This window comes from Arachis hypogaea, chromosome 11, assembly GCF_003086295.3.
Source record: "Arachis hypogaea cultivar Tifrunner chromosome 11, arahy.Tifrunner.gnm2.J5K5, whole genome shotgun sequence".
Lineage (NCBI taxonomy): Eukaryota > Viridiplantae > Streptophyta > Magnoliopsida > Fabales > Fabaceae > Arachis > Arachis hypogaea.
In genome coordinates this window covers 42310047-42327054 of record NC_092046.1, presented here as the reverse complement: position 1 = coordinate 42327054, position 17008 = coordinate 42310047, and positions in this window count along the sequence as shown.

Below are 17008 nucleotides of genomic sequence, written 5' to 3'. Positions count from 1 at the left end.
TGAATATTGAAAATGATTTGTTACTTGAAATGTTTAGAAAAGGGTTTGAAAGGTGGTTAGGTTGGGACCCTTGAAAGATGGCAAAACCCAGATTTTAAAGGAATTGATGCCAAATTTTTATAAAACTCTTAGACTTTATTTAAGGTGTTATTTAAAAGTAAATTTAATTTAAGAATATTACTTGATTTCGATTTATTATGAAAAGAGTTTTGTTTTCAAACCGATTTATTAAAAAAAGTATGATGTTTTAAACTCAATATTTTGAGAAGGGATTTTGCTTTAAGTTATGTTTTGAGTTCGGTTTGATAAGAAAGAAAAGAAGAGGAAGAACGAAAAGTAAAGGAAAGAAAGATAATTAAAGAAATCTCTGCCACAGGAGAGCAGAGAACAAAGATTAAAGGAATGTATGAATTAATGAAATGACTGCCACAGGAGAGCAGATGTGACATTGTTTGGGCCTTAGTGCCAAATGTAAAGTGGGGACGCTCACACACTGAGAACTGTTTTTCAGATGTACGCTTATTGATTTGGAAAGTCACACTGTATGCGGCCTAGCCGTACGACTTAAAATCACACTGTATGCGGCCTAACCGTACGACTTATAAGCACACTATATGCATCTAGAAAGCCATATCTGGGACTTGTACCCGGGTAATGTCGGGAGCGGGTAGGCAACCGACACATGAGCTCATGACCTGCGTTAGGGATAGACATGCATCATGTTGTTTGCACATTTGCATTTGATTGTGCTGTTTGCCTTGTTGTGACTTGCTTGTACATTGAATTGAATCTTTTGCTTGTACTATTTATTTGTGAATGTATTAAAGTGATTACGAATTGACATTTGACTGAGGATTAACTATGTGGCTGAGAGACGAGTAATGTGACTAGTTTTATATTTAAAATTTGTTTTGAGTTTAGAGATTTTAAAAAGAGGTAATTAGTTAACTAAAGTAGAACCAAGAGTATTTTCAAAAGGCTTGAAAAAAATATAGTTTTATTGAGTAATGTTAATTATTTGCACTTTATTTCAAAATTACTTTTACGGCATTCCCATTTCCTACTGAGAACGTGTGGTTTGTTCTCACCCCAAAATCATCCACCCTTTCAGTGACACAGGTTCGAAGACTCAGCTTGAAGCTGCGGATGATTATTAGCTTTATTTGAGTTAAGTTATGAGTTGAGTTACTTTCATAGAATTCCCTCGCCTTTGTTATTTAGATTTTATTTTATACAGAGGGATAGGAATTATATTCGAGTTTTATATTGAATTTATTTGTATAACGCTTATTATTATTAGTAATTATGTGAATATTAGTGTTTGAAGATCTTTTGGTATATGATTTTAGTTAGTAAAAACAAGCTTTTTTTTTTGAATTTTTCTCAAAAACTGAAACGCGATATCGACGTAAAGGCTCAATAGTAAATTTATAATAAAGGAAATTGTAACAGCTCAGACCACCCGCTAGCACGATATTGTCCGCTTTAGCACACAAGGCGTCATGGTTTTGTCTTTGACGATAGGGATGATAGCCGAAGCCCCCACACTCACTCGTCAAAATGCGTCATGCTAGGGAGAGGTATCCACACCCTTATAAGGCATGCTTTGTTTCCCTCTCCAACCGATGTGGGACCTTACATTCCACCCCCTAAGGGAGCCCAGCGCCCTCGCTGGCACATCGATCCGGGCTCCGGCTTTGATACCATTTGTAACAGCCCAGACCATCCGCTAGCATGATATTGTCCGCTTTGGCACACAAGGCCTTATGGTTTTGCCTTTGACGATAGGAATGCTAGCCAAAACCCCTCACACTCACTCGTCAAAACGCGTCATGCTAGGAAGAGTTATCCACACCCTTATAAGGCATGCTTCGTCCCCCCACACTCACTCGTCAAAACTCATCATGCTAGGGAGAGGTATCCACACCCTTATAAGGCATGCTTCGTTCCCCTTTCCAACCGATGTGGGACCTTACAATCCACTCCCTAAGGGAGCCCAGCGCCCTCGCTGGCATATCGATCCGGGCTCCGGCTCTGATACCATAATGTAACACCCTAACTATCAAAGCGCACGCTTCCGGCTGTGCCACTCTGATAGCTCGGACATTACGACGACTCTTATACTATTTAATACTAAAATATGAGTCTGTTTAAAACTTTAAACCGCAATACCGCTCCAAGAATACTTTTGCTATACAACGTACATCCATACATTCAACATCATCAAATTCATAAAATCGGCATTTAAGCCATAAATCACTTTTTCTCGACTTATTCCACTTTGAAATCAAATTTTTAACTCTTTTCAGCCTTGGCTTTAAAGATCTCATTTCTCAAATCATCTCAGGCTCGTAAGCCACTTGTACTCAAAGTACGTTCCCCTTTTAAAACAAAGCCACCATTGGCATTCTCTTTCCAAAACTTCCAAAAATATGGCAAGTTAAGGATCTCTTTGAAATATTCAAAGTCACCCATCCAACAATGGGATTTTTATAACAAAAGTTCCTCGACAAAGTCCTAAGTCTTTAAGGAAGGTCATCCTATATCAACTCCTTAAAATTCATTGAAACTCTTAAAATCCTAGATTCTCGGTCCCAGTAAATAAAATTGAATTTATTATGAAACCGAATCATACAAAATCACAAGTTCCAACTCGGTCCAAAAATCAATTCACTTGAAACGGAACCAGTTCATTTGAATCAAACCGCTTTCAGATTTCTTCTTGAAACCCATTTTTTTCTAACATCTTCCAAAATGCCTCAAACTTAATTATTCAGTCAAAAGTATAGTTTCCTTTAAAATCACTAAAAGCTCCCTTTTTATATTGAAATCAATATTAGAGCATCATTCTTTCTTTCAGTGATTCAAATGGTAAAAATAGTTCATTTCTAAATAAGTCAAATTCAAGGCATAAAGTTCACTTAAATAAATTAAGCTCGAAAACATAAATATTCTCTTAATAATTCAAATGATACAATCTCTCAAATCCAAACCTTTTTAAATAGCTTTTCAAACAAGTCTAGGATTTTTATAGAAATTTCGGCAGCACCTCCCCTAAAACTTGGACTTTGCCACCCGGTTTGGGTCCCAACTAAATCGTTCATCAATCCCTTTCAACAGTCCAAAATCCAAAATCAATTCAAAATCAAGCTAAATTCAACAGTCGCCTCATTTGCACATCTCAAGAAAACCGTTTCAAAATCAAATCAACATCAACCAATTAAACTCATTTCCAAAATTTTAAAGAAACGGTTCAGCAACAAATCATTTATCAAAACCAAGTCAATTAAAGTAAACCAGGCTGAATCCAAAAGTGCATTCGACTTTTCACATTATCAAGAAAATTAACTCAATTCAAATCAATTCTCAACGGATTAAACTCAATCTCAAACCTTTAAAAGAATCAACTTGAAAACGTTCTGTTTCACAAAACCGCACAACAATCCAACCAAACAACATTCATAATCATTTGAGACAATCAAACAATACATAAGGCCGATACAATCACCAAATACACATTGTCTCACATCAGTATCCATATGTAATAATTCTAATATATAAAATATAGTTTTTAGAAAGCGCCCCTACCTCAAAACGCAAAATCATAATCTAAACGCCTCACAGAGTCCTTCACACCTCAACCCGAAATAACGGCAACCAACAACTCGGCTCTACTTGCTTTCTCAACAGTCTCAACAACTCTAATCGCAACATACAACAACCGAAACTCAATCTTATAGCAATTAACGCCACAAACGTCAGCATGAGATAACAGAATAGTAACAAAAGGGCTTTCAAATCGAAGCGCTTACCGAACCGAAGAAGGAACGGCTGAACCGAAACAGCAGCAGTCTCCGAACCGGTTTGGTGGCAGCTCCGTCCATAATTTTCGAGCGACGGCGGCGGCCCGAATCCCTGATAACAGCAGCTGTACAACCACACAGTATCAACAATCTTCTCGGAATCCAGAAGGATAGAAACCACAATTAAAACCCTTACCTCAGTGTCAAAACTCGCAGAAACCACTGAACAGAGCAGCTCCATCAACGGCGGCTTGTACCGTAGCGACCCAGGCAGCGGCATCAATTGAACAGCAACCCCGATGATGGCAAAGGCTCCGACAGCTTCAACAGGGCATGGTAGAGGTAGAAATGGAGTAGTACAGCGACAAAAACCCAGCCTCCATCCCTTCTCACTCATCGAGCATGCTCTTTGTTCTTCGTGGTGATCAATCGGCAGCAGTGGACTGCGAGGAGGTCAACGACGATGAGGCAAGGCACGGTGATGACGCAGCTGACGGTGGCCGGAGGCACGAACGTCGGTAGCTTCTTCGGTGGTGCCAGGGAGTGACGGCGATGCCCGAAGCTTCTCCAGTGACGGCAACGGCGCGGTGGCGGCGCGACAGAGGCTCCCGCCTCCTCTGCCCCTCGGACAACTCTTCCTTCTACCCTGAACGGCGCCGATGGCGCCCTCCTTTCTCGGCGACAAGGACAAGCATGACTGGTGACGGCGCGGCTAGAGGTCACGGCGACGCTGGCGGCGCGAAAGGGTTCCGACGCGGTGGGCGGATCTCAGCTCGGCCTCAGATCCTACTCTCCCTCCTCCGCGCATCTAACTCTTTCCCTCTCCTCCATTATTGACGATGACAGCAATGACTGGCAGTGGATTGGACGCAGCTGGGTGGCGGTGATTTGCCTTTGACGATAGGGATGATAGCCGAAGGCCCCACACTCACTCGTTAAAACACGTCATGCTAGGGAGAGATATCCACACCCTTATAAGGCATGCTTCGTTCCCCTCTCTAATCGATGTGGGACCTTACATTCCACCCCCCTAAGGGAGCCCAGTGCCCTCGCTGGCACATCGATCCGGGCTCCGGCTCTGATACCATTTGTAACAGCCCAGACCACCCGCTAGCACGATATTGTTCGCTTTGGCACACAAGGTCTCACACTTTTGCCTTTTACGATACGAATGCTAGCTGAAGCCCCCCACACTCACTCATCAAAATGCGTCATGCTAGGGAGAGGTATCCACACCCTTATAAGGCATGCTTCGTTCCCCTCTCCAACCGATGTTGGATCTTACAATTCACCCCCTAAGGGAGCCCAGCGCCCTCGCTGGCACATCATCCGGGCTCCGGCTCTGATACCATCTGTAACAATCCAGACCACCCGCTAGCACGATATTATCCGCTTTGGCACACAAGGCCTCACAGTTTTGCCTTTGACGATAGGGATGATAGCCGAAGGCCCCCACACTCACTCGTCAAAACGCATGATGCTAGGGAGAGGTATCCACACCCTTATAAGGCATGCTTCGTTCCCCTCTCCAACTGATGTGGGACCTTATAGAAATCAGGTCCGTAACGCCTTACTTTTGATACGATCATGACGTGCTAAAAGTTAGGGTGTTACATATTATATTACTAGTCTCCTCTGTTTTTCTAACATTATTTTGCAAAGTTTGTTCTTGGATCTTTATTATGTTTTCTCCTTCTATTTTTAGTAATCTATAATTTATATTAATATTTTGTAGTTTCAACTCTGAAACCTCTCTTTTTAACTTTTTTATTTCTTCTTTAAGAGAATTAAGAGAGACTTCTTCTTGTGGATTTTTAAATCGGTTATAAATTTCTTTTATTTCTATTGATCTTATTTCTTGCTTACTTTCTTCTTCTTTTTTAACTAATTCTACTAATTGTTTTATGAACTCATCTCTTAACGGAGTATCCTCTAATTTGTCTATTATTTTGACTAGTGTAGAAGTTTGTTCTCTAGTTAAAACATTTACAGTTTTTTCACAATTTCTACAGTTACATAATCCTATTCCTAGACAATTATTCTGTTCTTCATTTTCAATATTCTCTTCTGAGCTTCCTTCTTCCGATGTAAGGTCTAATTGTTGTATAAAATAATCTTTAGTTTCAGAAGAATTTTCATAAATTGATCCTTCTTGTGATTCTGAATTAATTAATATAGCTGTCAAAGCATGTTTAATTTCTTTATTTTCTATTTTATTTATTTTCTGTTCTGTTGTACACTTATTAGCATAATGTTCTTGTTTTTTACATTTCCAACATGTTACTTATTTTTTCTTATTAGAGGATTTAGGTTTTCCTTTAGGAGTTTTATGTAATTTTTTATAATGTTTCTATTTATAATAAAAGGGTTTATCTATATTATATTTAGGTTTTTTTATAGAATTTTTTCTTTTTAACTTTATGTTTACCACTAGGTACTTTTTCTGGAGTTATTCCATATTGATAACAAAATGTTCCAAGTTCTCTTTTTTCCGTGATAGATTCTTGTTTTATTTTTTGTTGTATCTTGGTATCTGTGCATACTTCGATACCGGTTTGTACTATTATATTATGCAATTGTCCGAAGGTTAATGAGTTATAGGGAATTTGGATCTTGAACTGTATTTGTAGTTTTTGTAATATTTTTTCAGAGAATAATTTTGGTAAGGCTGCTACGAATCTTTCTTTCCAAAAAGGTGCATGTGCATCATCTGTTATCATAACTTTTGACATAAAGACATCTTTATACCATCTATAATCAGACATGGTTGGACATCTTAAATTCATTAATTGGGTTCCTATTCTATCTTTAAAAGTACTTGGATCTCCTACAAAGTTCTTAATAATGGTATATATTAATGTGGATGTAGCATCTAGTGACTGATCTTCTTGTTTAATACTATTAATAAATAATTCTTTTTCTTGAATGCTGAAAAAATTATCCCACCTACCTTTTAATTGTCCTGTAAATCCTTGGATTATCATAATTGCTGCTTCTTTATCGGAGGCTTTTCTCATTTTATAAGCAGTTCTAGCCATAGTCATATTACAAATTTGATCTAAGATGGTTTGTTCACTTAATCCATCTATATTCCATTCTACTAAGTCTAATCCTGTGAAGCTATTTTGCACTAATTGTGTTCTTTCTTCTAGGTCTACATCTGCTAGTGATGGTCTAGAATAATAATTTCTTGTTTTAGGATAATCTCTTTTGTGGGATATTTTATTTAGTTCTAATTCTTCTTCCTTTTGTAATGTATTAATTGTCATTTTTCCTAGACTAATACTTCTAAGTTTTTCTTTTAGTTCTTCAATTTTTGCTTCTACTTTAGATTTTAAATTAATATTATCTAAACTCTGTAATTTATATATAGGTTTTTCTATAGGTTTTTCTACCTTAGTTGTTTTTTTTCATATTTTCCATTCTTCCTAATTGATTTTTCATTATATCTAACATGGTATTAGTAAGGTTTAGTTGTTGATGTAATTTTTTAATATCTCTTTTTTTCTGCATTTCCTTCTGCATTGCTATCTTTATAGGGTGTAGCTTCGACTTCTAAATCTTTTTCAACTGATATTTTAATAGTTTCTTTAGGGAGATATTTAGATTCTATTACTGATCCTGAGCTTGTTTTCCATACAACAGTTGGTTTTGTCAGAGGGCATAGTTTCTTATTATTTTCAGAGTAATAATTAATGTACCAGTCAAAGAAATATAAATTAATTCTATTTTCTTTTATAAAATCATAGAATAATTCTCTTAATCTAATAACTTCATTTTCAGAATGATTGGTAAAATATCAATTTTTTAATGATTTATTATAATCAGCATTAAAGTCTTGTCTTATCCATTCTTTATCAATCTCAAAAGGTTCTTCCTTAATAATTACTGATAAAATTTGTGATTCCCTTGGATCAAATTCTGAAGGTGTTTTATATACAGGAGTGGCTATATGAGGCCTTGTGTTATTAATTCCTATAATACTATCCATATTTTCTATTGTTGAATTATCTATAGAATTTCTATGACTAATAATTTCAATACCATCAGAAATTCTTAGTGATTGGGATCTATTCATCCTAATTCTAATATCTGATCCTTCTCTTATTATTTCTCTTAATCTAGTATTTTCTATTTGTGGCTCTTCAATAACGTCATGTATTACCCATTCTTCAGGCATTTTGCTTATTAATTCTTCATGTCTTAATTTTCTAGGAGTTTGTATATTAGTTCTTTTTAGATTCGCATGCATAATTATCGTCTCATCTTTTGAGGATTATTTTAATATCTTGAAGTTATAATTAACCTTAGTAATTTTATAATATATTCTATAGATTATTTCAAATAGATCATATTTTTCATTTATAATTTTCTCATCATATCGAACTTGCAATTTTAGGGCTTGCCAAGTATATTCATTTTTTAGATTCATAGCATAATTCGGATAACAATTAAAGAAAACTGGTCCATCATGACAGTTACTTTCTAATAATCCTATTAATGAATCCTTAAGGTAGCGTTTGTTTGCAGAGACTGGAACTGAGACTGGGGGATAAGAACTCAGTATTATGTTTGTTGAGGTAGAGACTGGTACTTAAATTTGTGTCTCTGTCTTAGAAATTTTAGTATTTCAGTACTTCCAAAAAGTAGGGACACTAGAGACTGAGATTTTTAAAGACAGAGACAGAAAGTTGAATAATTATTTTATACCTAAAATACCCCTATTATAATTAACTAATTCCAATATCTACCCTTTCTTAAAATCAAATTAGGGCTTCAGTTTGAAGCAGCCCCTCATTCCATCTTCTCATTCATGCTTGAAGTCCTTCCATGTCTGCGTCGCTAGTCAGCCCAGCTCCGTCGTAGCCGCCGTCGTAACCACTGCAAGGTAAGTGAGTCGCACTTTTCAAGTTCCTCTTCCTAGGCCACGATTTCTCAAGTCTTCGTTTGCTCCTTCACAGGATTAAGTCCGACGAACCTAGTTGAGAGAGCGTTGTTGAGTTCATCAGAAAGCGTTCATCAGAAAGCGTTGTTGTCATCACAGTTTGTGTAACCTAGGTTAGTTCTGGGCAAATTTCATTACTGGTTTGGGTCGTTTTTAATATTTAGCGAGTTATGCTCTGTGGATTTCGTTCCTTCGTTCGTTCGTTGGTTATGCTTTGTGTAACCTAGGTTAGTTATGCTTTGTGGATTTCATTAGTTTGTGTAATCTGGGTTCTTCTCTGTTCATTTCGGTTTGGTTGTTTTCGTGTGTGATGTGCTTCCTATGAATTGGTTTTGGTCATGCTTGTTTATTTTGTTTTTCTTTCTTATGAATCTTCTGATTCTGAAATCTGGGCTACTTTGTTTGCCTAATTTATGTCTATTTGATGCGAGAATGTGAAATTTTTTTGGTGGAATGTGTTAGGTTAGTTGTAGTTTAAAGAGAAGTGACACTCCAGCTTTTGATAGGCTTTGATTTGCAAAATACTAACTTAAAATTGAGAAGTAAACTTCAGTAGAAATAGGTTACTTTAGTAAACTTCTATTTGCCTCTAGCCTAGGAGTACTTTCAGGTGCAAACTATATGGAAATTGTAAATTTGCATTGATTTGAGCAGCCTATGTGAGTACTCTTTCTCTACCATCTCCAACTTTATAAGGCTAATCCTCTTTGAACATGTGCTTAAGCTTCTAAACCCTAATTGAAATATAATTTTAACTTTGGCTGTTTCAACAAAAATGCCAGATGCAGGATCCAATTTGTGCATAAAAATATTCTAACATAAAGTGCTTTTTGTATGATAACTCTAGTTTTTTTATACACATTGCCTTGATAAGATTTTAGAACACATGCTTAAAGTCCAATTGGTCCCTGACATTTATTTATTTATTTATATACTAAGTGGATTTGTTTTATATTTGAAAAGAATCACAATTGAATATGATGAATACCCATAACCCACCAGATAGATTTAAAAGCTTTTGAATTTATTCTCAAATCACATCAGTATTGTATTTTATTTTTTTACTAGCACATTCCTCTATTGACCCTGTACAAGGAAGTGCTTATGATTGAAAAGATAAACCTTTCGTATGATTATTTGTGAGAGCATTATTGTATAGGAGAACCGTTGTGATTGCAATCATGTGAATCCATGTTGGTATGCGTACAATATACCAATGGCTATGTAATTATAAGCAGGGATTTTATATACAAATGTGACTTCCAAAAAATTCTGTCCACATTTTTGTGAAGTGCCATGAATGTTTATAGCTTAGCATGACGGATTTTGTGAGAGCGATCTATTAACAGTGGCCTGTATGACTTCATTATGTTCGTTTCACACTGCTACTGCTAGAATAGAATTCGTGTATTGATTGCTGATATTTAATCAGAAATTTATTCTCGTAATTTTTGTGCTTAAGTAAGGTTGCTGGGTGTAAAATTTATCATAGAATATATGTTTTTGTATGTTTTTTTCAATCCTATTTAAATACAGTGTTTGTGTGTGTGCGTATTGTAATGTGTTGTATGGGTGAAGGTAAAAATTGGAGTGGTTGCAGTGAAAATGGAAATGCTTCTTGTGTTTGTCACACTAAAATTGATTTGGGGTTTCTTTTTCTTCTGCTTCAGCACTTTACAAATTTAATTTGCACTCTATGTTGACATAATTCATTCTATTAATATAATGTGCACTTCTTATGCATTTGTATTAGTCATTCTATATCTAACTTAAAGTTTTACCCCTTTTTCCTCTTTTTTTTTCATTTTTACGTTATTCTAAGTTTGATGACAGGGTTTGTATTTCAAAATATAAGATAGTTCTTATATTAACTAATTACTTTGGCACAAAATGAAAGTAATGATGGAAGCTTAAATTAGGCACTGACACAAAATTCTTGTTAACCTTAGTTTTCATAAAATTTCCAAAGTCCAAAGTCCAAAGTCCATATTCCCTGTAAAGATATATTTGTTTCTTATTTTTTAATTTAATAAAAATATATGGTACGTAAAAGCATTTCTTTGGATGTTATAACATTATTAAAAAATATTTTTTAATGAAAATTTTTCAGTAGCATTAGATTTCTTTGAATGTTTATCCCTATTCTAAAATTAGGTTTTATTGCTACTTGTATTAATCTTATATGGATGAAATTGTACCCTTTGTCACTATGTGCTTTTAGCTTATCCTCTTCTAAAATGGTAATAATTTTATTACTACTTGTTCCTGGTTTAAAATATTCTAACATATGAATTTCATAATTTCTACCTTCCCACAAATTTCTCTTTTTATATACTTCATCTTTATCTATTATAGGTATATTTCAATTATGAAAACTTTCTTCTAACTTAGCTATTTCTAATTCATTTTTAGTTCCAGAGGTGGATGCTTCATCATTATCTGTTCTTACTACTAAAGAATTATTTTTTTCTAGATTTAAACTACTCATCGTTCTCAAAAAACTAGTCATTTTATGGTTAGAACTTTGTGAATTACGGGACCACCCTCGTTAACCAACGGATTCACTGCCTTGGTTAGGACTTATAACCAGGACTACGATCTGGGCTGACCAACGTATTAACAGTTCTCACTGCTACTTCAAAATTTTAACTATAAAAATTTAGTTTCATAGAAAAGATTTGTAATAAAAATTAGGGAAAAATAATACTTTATAAATGTTATCAGATACCTTCCCCTTGGGCAGGCTCTGATACCACTTGTAAAGGTTGGACTTGTATGGGTTGAGCTTGTACTTGTAAAGAGTGATCTTGTAAAGGTTCAGAATCCATTTGTAAAGATCTAAGGGCTTGTATTCTTGATTGTATATCATAAAATCGTATCATATTTTGCACATGAAGATAATTCATTCTTCTAACATGATGAATGCGTTTATTCTTAATGCTTTCCTTAATGGTTTTTACTGATTTTATGGTTTTAATCTGTTGTAGCAACTTTTTGGTCTTGATTATTTTCTTATTTATCTTATTTATTTCTATTGTTAAGTCTAAAGATTCAGTTATTAATTCTCCTATTTTTCTTCTTATTGCCATTACTCTTCTTTTCATGTTTCTTCTAACTAGCTTTAAAGATTTAAGCCTTTTATGAAAATTTTTTATGTTATAAGAATAGAAATAACAATAAAGAAACAAAAGGTAGTAGACTTACAAAGATGAACTTGTACTCTTATTGCTTATAAAGTTAATACAATTCTTGAAGATGATTACAAATATTTGGAGAATATATGAAGTAAGAAGATATAAAAGTAGAGAGATTTCTTGAGCTTTCAAGTTTTTGATGATCTTGAATGAGTGAGGTCTTTGGTATTTATAGACCCCAAATGATTACTGTTTGGGTACTATTTTTCAATAGCACTGTTTGCTTTTACTGTTTGCCGACATTTACTGTTTTGTCGACAGTTACTGTTTACTTTTACTGTTTGCCGACATTTACTGTTTACGTTTTACTTTTTACTTTTACTTTTTATTTTTACCCTTTTTTTTACAGAGATCATTTTTCTTTATGATTGGGCTTTTACATTGATTTCATATATAGTTCTTACTACATTTCAAATGGATCTTGAAAGTCTTGATAATAATGAGCTGGGCTGGACTGTACCTCTTCGTCTTCTCCAAGAGGTACTATTTGTATTACTTGTAGAGAGCTTTGGATATCTTCCTCTGAGGTTGTCGCTACTAAGGCTGCCATAATTTGTCGCTTCTGTGCTAAGAATTGGGTCTCTTTTTTATAAGCTATTTGTTCATTGGTGGTGCTTGAGGCTGTTATTGCTGGACATTTTTGTGATGTTGTTAACCATTGATCAATAGCTCATTTTCTTAGCAGATTTATATCATATTTGTTCCACCACTTTATTTTTATTATTCTTACCAAATATTGTATGCTTGGACATTCTTCATATGCTGCTGAATCATATTCTCAAGTCATAATCTAGCTTATTCCCATAGTTGCTATAAATGAAATGAATTTATACTCTTGTAAAAATGATGACTTGTTTTTAAAATATTCATACGCCATGCTGGCTTCTTTGGGGAAGAAGACTTCTATTGGTCTAAAATTCTAGAACCATGATTGGAACCATTTGGGGAATTGTAATGATATCCCCTTTCTGAATCAAATGAACTAAGAATGGGGACTTGGTGATAGGAATAAGATATGGTTTGATGCTTCTTGGTAATCATAATAGGTATAGCTCTGAGGTTCAAATTTTAGAGAGAAGCTTTTAGACTGATATGGGGGTAATTCCCACTCTTGTAGAGATAATATTTTTATGATTTTTATTTTTGAATAAACGGGCTGTTTGGTATTGGAATCTCTATAATGTGTCAACTCAATAGATCCGGTGTCTACTAATATGAATTCATAGAATTTTTGGATTTTTTGTGGGTTAATAGGAATGTAATGGAAAGTATTTGGGAAAATAGTGTTGTATAGCGTTTTTCTATCTTTTTTGAAACCATTCTTTTTCAATGGTTAATATTTTAATAGGATTGGATTTTTCATAGTAAGAAAACTATTCTTTCAAGGGTTGAGTGCTATAGAGATCTGATGGTTGCAATAATGTGAGTTTATTATTGGTAGTAATTAAAGAGCTCTTAGAAGGTGATGATGATGATGATGCTTTTACAACCTATGACATAGTCATAGGGCTTAATGATAATGGTTTTGCTGGTACAGGAGTAATAGGTAATTTTCTTTCTTTTATTTGGTCAAAAGGTTGACCATAATCTTCACTGGAGGCTGATTTTTGATCCATTCTTTCCCTGCAAAAATTCTCTAGTAAGAAAGTCAGGGAGTGAATTTCGTTCTCCTTTTATATGTTCAATAGTAAAATCAAAACATGATAGAATAGCTTGCCATCTTGCAAATATTTGTTTTGAGATAAGATTTTTGACATCATTTTCTAAAACATTTGGGGCTGTTTTACAATCAGTTCTTATAAAAAATGTTTTGTTAAATAAATCTTCTTGAAATTTTGAAACACATAATACTATGGCAAGTATTTCTTTTTTGACTATTGGATAATTCTTTTGAGCTTGATTCCAAATTCTTGAATGATATTTTGCTATTTGTTCTTTTAAGCTATTAGGAGGTTTTTGTCTAAGAATTCCTCCATATCCTAATTCTGATGCGTCTGTTTCTACCAAGGTTCAGAAAACCGGACCGGTCATTAAACCGCTCTAGTTACTGGTTTACTGGTTCACTGGTCTAACTGGTCCAACCGATGGTTCAACCGGAAAAACCGTTTTAGAATAGAAATAATAAATAAATTATAAATACACATTCTAAAATATAATTATAGTCTAATATAAATTTTAAAATATCTTCAAAATTTAAGACACTACATAAAATATCATCAACCAAATACCATATGATCTTATCAAAATCCAAACTCAAAAGTTAAATAGTAATAAATTAAAAGCATATCTAAATATTAAACAACTAAAGACTAAATAGTAATAAAAGCATTACTTGGTCATTTCAGTATAGAGTTCACATTCTAATTTTTAAACAACTAAAGACATTGTAACATAATATTCCTATGATATCTATACACTAACCTCTACTTTACAAAGCAGAGGCAGGTTCAGTTCCATCATTTGTGCTCTGTATTCTAACTTTAACAAAATGTAGATGACCTATGGCCACAATTCTGGCACACCATCTGCAAGTCTAGAATTAGCCATCTTTTTGGTAATCAGATTTTTCAACTCTATTTCTCTGAGAAACCTTCCTTCTTTCAGTTTGGAGAACACCTTCAAAAGAAACAAAGATTTAGAACAGGTGATGAAGAATTAAAAAGCATTGAAGATGACACATGTTACCATCCAAAAGGATACATAGGGAGGCAAAGTTTGACCAAGAAGAACTTTTCTAATTGATGAGAATACATCCTTGTTTTCATAATTAATTTACCACTGTCCCATTTGTTAGGGGTTATACAAGTAAACCCTATAAGAATTAGAGGAAGCAACTTGAATAACTCAATCATTGATATCAAGAAATACCAATGAAACAAAACTTAGAAGAATAGTTCATCACCCTAAGGTATACCCCAGTACCCAACATCAATAATCACAAATTACAAAATTGAAAATGATGGAACACAAGTGTAAAAGTGAAAAACTGCAAAACAGCATTCAGCCAGTTAACAATTTGCTACAGCATTCAGCCAGTCAACAATTACAAAGCAGCAAAAGCGCAAAACACTAAAACACCAGTAGCCCTCTTCATCGTCTTCATGTTTCTGTATCAAGGTTCTGAAAACCAGAAAATTAATAGCAGCACAAAATTAATACTACCAACAGCATTCAGCAACAAAAATTATCATTCAGCAACAAACAACATTTGATTTGATTTCCATTTTACCATTAAGCAACAAACATAACAAAACAGTAACAGTAACAATTTATCCCTAACAAAACAGTAACAGCTTATCAGTAGCAATTTATCATCAATCAATAAGCCAGTAACAGAGTTAATCAATCAAGAGCAGGCCAGAACAAGCCAGAGTAGTGAGCAAAGCCAATCAACTAAGAACAAGCACTAAGCACTAACAAAGCATTCAATCTCAAGCACAAAGTAAAAAAAGAAAACAGCAATGCATCACTTAATAATCATCAAGCAATGAAAACAAAAACACTAAAAACGACTATCACTGACCATCGATGAACAAGCACGAAGAGGGTTTGATTTCTGAACAGACGATAAAAAAAACACGAAGAACAAGCCACTAACAGTGAGTATTGACCTTCGACGGACGACGGAGAGCTGTTGAGCGCGCGGACGACGGCGACCAAGCGATTCGTGAGAGCGAACAGGGGATGGAGAGCGAACAGGAGTTGGTGAGATCGAAGTAGCGAACGCCAATAGCACGAAGATGGATGTTCTTGAGTGCAACAGAGGCGGCAGCAGCAGTTTCTCACTCTGACAGACGGCGACAAGATTGGTGGAGGCTAGGGTTTGCTTTCTTTGGTGGAGCTAGGGCATTTGCTGAAGGAAAGAGTTGGAGAAAGGAAGGGGGTGGGGGGACAAACGCGTGCAATTCCTTTTCTTTCAACGAAGGAAGGAAACGGGGTCGTTTCTTATAAACCGGCCGGGTTCCGGTTCGGTCTTACCGGCCGGTTCTCGGCCGGTTCAGCGGTTCATATCCGGTTTTTAAAATAGCGGTTTCTGTTAGTAACCCAAACCGTTTGAGCTGTTGGTTCACGGTCGGACCGGTTCGACCGGCCGGTCCGGTCCGATTTTCAGAACATTGGTTTCTACAATTAATTTAGCTGACGGATCTAATATACTTATACATGGTATTTCTTTTACTGCATTTTTTATCTTTATTATTATAGAAGTAATTTCTTTTGTCCATGGAGGTGGATTTTTTCTTAATCTCTTATAAAGAGGCTCGCATGTGACTCTTATTCCAGGTAGGAATTCTGCTACATAATTTAAACATCCCAAAAATCTTTGGAGTTATTTTTTATCAGTTATTTCATTTGAAAATTTATTTGCAAATTCAATAGCTCTTTTAATAGGTACTGTAGTTCCTTGATAAATTTCATATCCTAAAAACCTTACTTTAGTTTTAACAATTTTCATTTTCTTTTCTGATAAAACTAATCCTTGTTCTTTTATAATATCCATAAATTTTTCTAGATGATATATATTTGCTTTATTCCTTTTGAGTGTACTAATACGTCATCAAGATATACTATAGTAAATTCTATATGCGGGTAAAATATATTATTCATTTTTTTTTTGGAATTCGCTTGGAGCATTTTTTAATCCTTGGGGCATTACATTCCATTCATAATGTCCAAAGGATACTATAAAAGCTGTTTTATATCTATCTTCCTCTTTTACTGCAATCTGATAATATCCTGATTTTAAATCAAATTTTGAAAAGATATTTGCTTTATTTAATCTTTTAATTAAATCACTTTTATTTGGTAAGGGAAACCTAATCCATTTTAATACCTTGTTTAGAGGTTTATAATTGATAACTAACCTTGGAGCACCTCTTTCTATTTCAGATACTTTCATCACATAGAAGCCTGTACAACTCCAGGGTGATTTCGAAGGTCTTATTAGTCCCTTATCCAGATATTATTGTATTTCTTTTTTACAATATTCTAGATACTCTTTATTCATATGTATTAGTTTTGCCTTTGTTGGTATATTTTTTCATTAAACCCATCTTCATATGGTAAAG